A 6,000-nucleotide genomic window follows, 5' to 3' on the forward strand; every position below is an offset into this window, starting at 1 on the left:
AGCAGAACTCCGGTCAGCTAATGATTGGCAGTAGATTTTCATGAACACTGAGGTGCCAGCTTGACGTGCAACCTTCAACAGAGGCACGCCCATTTACGCATGTCTTTCGAATGCCCACCCAACCGTGGGGAGGACATGCAGACTCCACACAGAAGGCACTTCCCACACTCCAGCTGAGAATCGAATGGGAGAACCTCTTGCTGTGAGGCAACAATACTACCGCTGCACCATCGCATATTCCAGAATGGAAACTATGTTGGCTAAGGCACCTGTTACTCCATCTGTTATATGTGATAATCCCTATAATATTTATTTTTTTACTACTGGTTCTAATTAGGTGAAAGAGTCCAGACAGTGTTGGATCATTCATGACACTAAAATCTAATTTGGTATCACTGATCAGAAGTGTATTTGCCACTGAGTACCAAAGAAAGATCTTTACTCTATCAAAGTAGCTAAGGGAATTGAGAAAGGAGATCTTTTTAACAAGAAAGTATTGAGATCTGTCTACATGTTTTAGATACTTAGTGAGAAACATGTCAAAGGGAGTATTATATGCAGTATTTGGCTTGATAAGAGAGAAATAATGCAGAACTATTACACCCCTTGGCCTTATATGCAGTAATTGGCTTGATATGAGAGAAATAATGCAGAACTATTACACCCCTTGGACTTGAGGAGAGATCATGAAGGAAAAATTGTGTGCAGCAAGAGGATTTTCTAATCACAAGTGAGGCATGGTGTTCAAAGCAGAATCTGTTATCAAGTCCCTAATTACAGTGTCAGGTTTAAGTGTACTATAATCTGTATGGTAAGCAAAAGTCGTTCTAGATTTAGCAAAGGAAACTATATTGCATTTCAAGGCATTGAGGGAAAATATCCAATTTCTTATCTAGTGAGCTACATACACATTAATGTTGAGTACGGAGAGTTTACCAATAATCCTGCAATTGATGATGGTGTCAAAGGTCATGGCAACGTACAGGTCAAGACTACAGTGCATATGCTTCACATCAGTGACCTCAGGGATGCTTTCAAAAAACTCTACTAGGTTGAGCAGGCATGATCTGATTTTCACAAAGCCAGTCTGGTGATTATCCAGGGATATAAAATCACCATATCACTGTTAAATAGTTTAGTTATAATAACCAAATTCGAAACAATATCAATAGGATTAATAGAACTATAATTTTCAAGCAGAGTAAAGAGGCCATTTTTATACAAGAACAACAGCTGTTCTCTTTGCATTAGGGATGTAATCAGTAGAGATACTTAGGCTGAAGAGTGCATAGAGGGGTTTTGAAAGATGGGACTTAATGCTTCTGAAGACACATAGACAGATAATTTTACAGACTGATAGAACTGGTAATTTTAATATTGGAAAGTGACAGAAGAGCTTGTTACAAAGAGATTTTAATACTGAATGTCTGATGGTAAGTGTGGGCAGTGGATAGACCGAAGGATAGGTTAACACATTCAAGCACTATGTGCGTACTTCCAGTTCACACCCTTAACTTTAACTAAGTGGCTTAGTAGGTAATTATAGGCTGTATTAGAAAGTGCAAAGATTGACCAAAAAAGCGACATTAAGATTACTAGTCTAGGATATCCCATAGTTGGTTTGGTTTACATATTCATAGACAAAAGAGTTAAGTATTTGGTGAGGAGATTGTAGAATGAAATCAAAATTTAAGGGAAAACATTTGGAAATTATAGTATCATGAGACTGCACTGGGAAAAGTTATTAAATGAGATTAAATAAAAAAACTAGAGTGTGGAAATGTTTTTGTCTGATTTTTTAGACTATTTATTAAATTCAATAGTTTTAGGGAAACTTTATTATTTAGCAGGAATATTTGCCTTTCTGAGTGAGTTGGATATGAAATTACTTTAAACAATATTTTTAATATTGTGGTTATTTAAATTAAATCATTTTAAAAGAGGAAGAATTTATAAGATAGAAAAAGGAGGGTTGACTTTAAAGAATCATGTAGTGTTTTTTTATAACTATTAATGTTAAGTTGTCCATCTCGCCTTCATTCTTGCTGGATGGGTTCGGAGCCAAACCTCGGCTCCGACTCGGCCAATACTAAAGCTCGAGAGCTAATTCCACCGGCTCGAGGCTCCCCTATATCCCACAGTGCTAGGCGGTAACTACTCAGATCTCGTTTGCCGCTTAGCTGACGAGGTGCTTCTCTACCGGCTCTGGCAGGTTAGTCAAAGATTTAATTCTAAAATCTTTAATCTTAGACCCCTAGTACTCTTTTTTTCACTAAAACCTTTAGTTTAAATACCTTTTCCTGGTTCGACAACTTTGTTGCCCTTAATTCCTTCCCTTTTTTTTACCATAGTTTTAGGCCTTAGGCCCCTTCTAGTCCCCTTGTGTGACTGGTATTTTATTTTTAATTAAGGCCTGTGTGTGTGTGTGCGTGTGTGTGTTTTTCTTGGACCTTTTATTATGTCTAAGGAATCGAAGGTCTCAGGCTTCAAGAAGTGTGACTCGAGCTGTCAGAAAATGTCTCTGACAGACGGTCACACTTCTTGTGTGTATTGCCTGGGACCTTTGCACCTGCAGGACTCTTGTGCTGTTTGCCATGGTTTTAGCCCTAGAGTCCTGCAGGAACGCAAGAATAAATTAATCTTGCATGGCTTATTAAAGCCTGAAGGCCCCCCGACTCAGTCTGTGTCGGGGAAGCCTTCTAAAACTTCCAAACAGTCAGCTCTGGTTTCTGAGTCGACTTCTGGAAAGGTAAAGTCTGCTTCGACATCGGCTCCGGCCAGAGCCGATGTTTCCAAACCTCATACTGTTACCTCGGCTCCGGCTGGAGCCGAGGTTGATAAAACTCCGTTGGCTCCGATACTCTTATCGGAGCAACCTTCTAGGAAGAGATCTAGATCCCCCTCTATCGGCTCCGTGCACTCAGTGCCAGGATCCCCTCTTCTTTCTGAACGGAGCCATAAAACACATTCCTCACGGTCTTCCAGGCTATCTGACCATGATTTGCAAAGGGTAGTGAGTAGACTTCTCAAGTCCGAGGCACTGGCCCAAATGCTGCATAGCCCGACTCAGCAGTCAGTGGCTATTTCCGTTCCCCAATATATTCCTCCTCCGACTCCTTTGAGTTCGGAGCCAGGGCTTGTCGGAGCCATGACTGTCGGTGCATCGGATCCGATACCTTCCATTTTGGCTCCGTCGTCTGCTCCAATCTCCTCCTTGGAGGGATCTCGGCACCGAGCTTCCCTCGTCGGCTCCGAGGGGGCGAGTGGCATCGGACCCTTGTCCGACCCTGCTCTCCCTCTCGGGGCTTCGGCGCTGGTGAGTTCGGCTCTGACATCAGCTTCGGAGCCGTCCCTGTCGGTGCCGGGGGGGGGTCCTTGTCTCTTCGGAGCGGGGACCTCCGGCCTTGCCTGACAGGGGTGCCTTCGAGGTCATGCGGAGCGTGCTAGAACCAGGGTCTGCCCCACAGTCGGCTCCGTCAGCCCCTCCATCTACAGTGCCTGCGGTGATTTCTACCCACCCCCTTGCATTAGACTGCAGAGAGACAACTCCTCAAGTTTCCCCATTGGGAAATTCCTCCTCTTCCGAGGCCTCTCCTGACCCGGTAGGAGATCCCCCTAGGAAGAGGCAGTGCAAGAGGAAGCACATTGACTCCCCTGAGTCTATCACCTCTGACACTGACTTAGAGGAATCTGAAGGTTCCCCTCGATCCCCCTCTGAGGATGTCTCCTTTGCTGACATCCTTGAGATCCTGAAACAGAGGGGGAACTGGCCAGCCCTTAACCCTTCGGAGGATGAGTCAGTGTATCTTGAGGCATTTGGCTCTCGCCCTTCTACCTCCTGGGTGTCCCCTCCCTTTGACCCCCTTATGGAAGTGGTGGCAAGGAAGGCCTGGTTGGCTCCTGATTCAGTGGAACCCACCCCGAGGAGGCCATCTAAATCTATTACTGCCCCTAGAGATAAAGATTTTTTATCCAAAGGTGTCCCAGTTGATGCCATGGTGGTGGCTGTGGCCACTAAGAAGGAGTTAGCCGATCCTTCGGTTCCTGTCCATCCTCCTAATAAGGAATCTAGGACCATGGACAGGTATGGCAAGCGGATGTTCTCATCAGCGACCTTTTCAATGCGGTCGCTGAACTACTTATGCCACTTCACTCGTCTCCAGAGAGATTTACTCAAGGATATGGGTGAAGTGATAAAGGATCCTACAGCTGAGGGGTTCCAAGACAGAATGAACTCCCAGTTGGCAACCCTGAATTCCATCGTTAACTCCTCCATGCGGCTTGTCTCATATGCTGCAGATGGGGCGAGTAGAGCCGCAGGCACATGTGTTGCCTTACGACGTCATGCCTGGATGCGGCTGTGCAACTTTGTGGACCCTTTCAAGGCATCCTTCACCAATTCTCCCTTTGATGGATCATCCTTGTTTGGTCCACAGGTGAAGGATACATTGACCAGGTGTGAGGTAGAAGGTAAGACTCTCTCTGCCGTAGGAGTCTGTTTTTCTACCCCTTCTAGACCCTATCCAAAGGTCAGTGGGGAGGAAGGATGTGGTTCCGTAAACAATGCCAGGGAGTCTCATCCGACGCACAAGGTCGATTCCCCTCTAGAGGCAGAGGGGGGAATAATAATAGATTCCGCCCTAGAGGCAGAGGAGGTCCAAAAACCAGGGTAGCAGAGAAATGTTCTCTGATAAACCCTTTCAGCATCCCTGAGGGGCTGCCCAGCTGTCCACCTTTGGAGGCAGTCGGGGGAAGGTTATCCCTGTACCCAAAAGCCTGGCTTTCCCTTACTCAAGACAAATGGGTACAGTCGATCATATCCAAGGGTTACAAAATTCCCTTTATTCACATCCCATCCCAACCCAAAAGATCCCTTCCAGACGTTCCACCCAGTCTAAGGGAACAAGCAGCATTAGAAATTTCAAAGCTGCTATCAAAAAGAGCTATCCAATCAGTCCCAGCAGACCAGCAAGGATCCGGAATCTACTCCAAATTCTTTTTGGTACCAAAGAAAACAGGGGACTGGAGACCCATACTGGATCTCAGCTACTTAAACAAGTATGTCAGGAAAACAAAATTCAGGATGGTCACGCTACAGTCCATTCTACCCTTCTTGGGTCAGGACAATTGGATGTGCTCGATAGATCTTCAGGACATGTACTACCACATCAAGATGAACAGACGCTCCAGGAGATATCTCCGCTTCAGGCTGGGAGCCAGTCACTACCAGTTCAGTGCCCTGCCCTTTGGTCTCACTACAGCCCCCCATGTGTTTACCAAATGCATGGCAGTGGTCGCGGCTCACTTGAGACGTCAAGGATTCCAGGTGTTTCCATATTTAGATGACTGGCTCCTTACCGCAACCACCAGACATCAGCTTCTTCTATCCAGGGACTTCACCATCCAATCTTGCCAAGCTTCAGGCATTTCAATAAATTTCGAAAAATCTGCCTTGTCACCTTGTCAATCTATTACCTTTATAGGCACCACCTTAGACACACTCAATCTTTCAGCCAGACTCACAAAGCAGAGAGTGTCAGACATTCGAAAACAAGTTTCTCTTCTCTTACAATGCAACAAGGTCAAAGCCAGACTAGTTTTGAAGGTGTTAGGACTCATGGCAGCAGCTATTCCCCTTCTCTCCTTAGCTCACTTCCACATGAGGATCCTCCAATGGATGCTGTTTACTCAATGGTCCTTTCAACAGCTCCCGATGTCCCATACCATATTGATAACTCAATCATGCAAGAATCAACTGTCTTGGTGGATCACATCACCTCAAGTTCTCCGAGGAAGACCCTTCACTCCCCCCCCCAGTCGCCACGTTGACAACAGATGCCTCCCTGATCGGGTGGGGGGGCATTATCAGGGCAGGACAGTCCAAGGCACATAGCAACCCTCCGAGTGCCACTTGCACATCAACGTCTTAGAGATGAGAGCAGTGCTTTTAGCGTTGCAAGCCCTTCACGACTCTCTTCCCACTGGGACTATTGCAATTCA

The 6,000-nt window shown here is 45.7% G+C and overlaps 1 protein-coding gene across 1 annotated transcript in view; it reads left to right on the forward strand.

Moving 5' to 3' along the window:
• PTPRD (protein tyrosine phosphatase receptor type D) overlaps positions 1–6,000 on the forward strand; it is a 6,523,893-nt gene that overhangs the window by 1,652,538 nt on the left and 4,865,355 nt on the right. The gene's annotated exons all lie outside the window — the stretch shown is intronic.

The sequence above is a fragment of the Protopterus annectens genome, chromosome 2.part0, assembly GCF_019279795.1.
Source record: "Protopterus annectens isolate FY-2018-M chromosome 2.part0, PAN1.0, whole genome shotgun sequence".
NCBI classification, from domain to species: Eukaryota; Metazoa; Chordata; order Ceratodontiformes; family Protopteridae; genus Protopterus; species Protopterus annectens.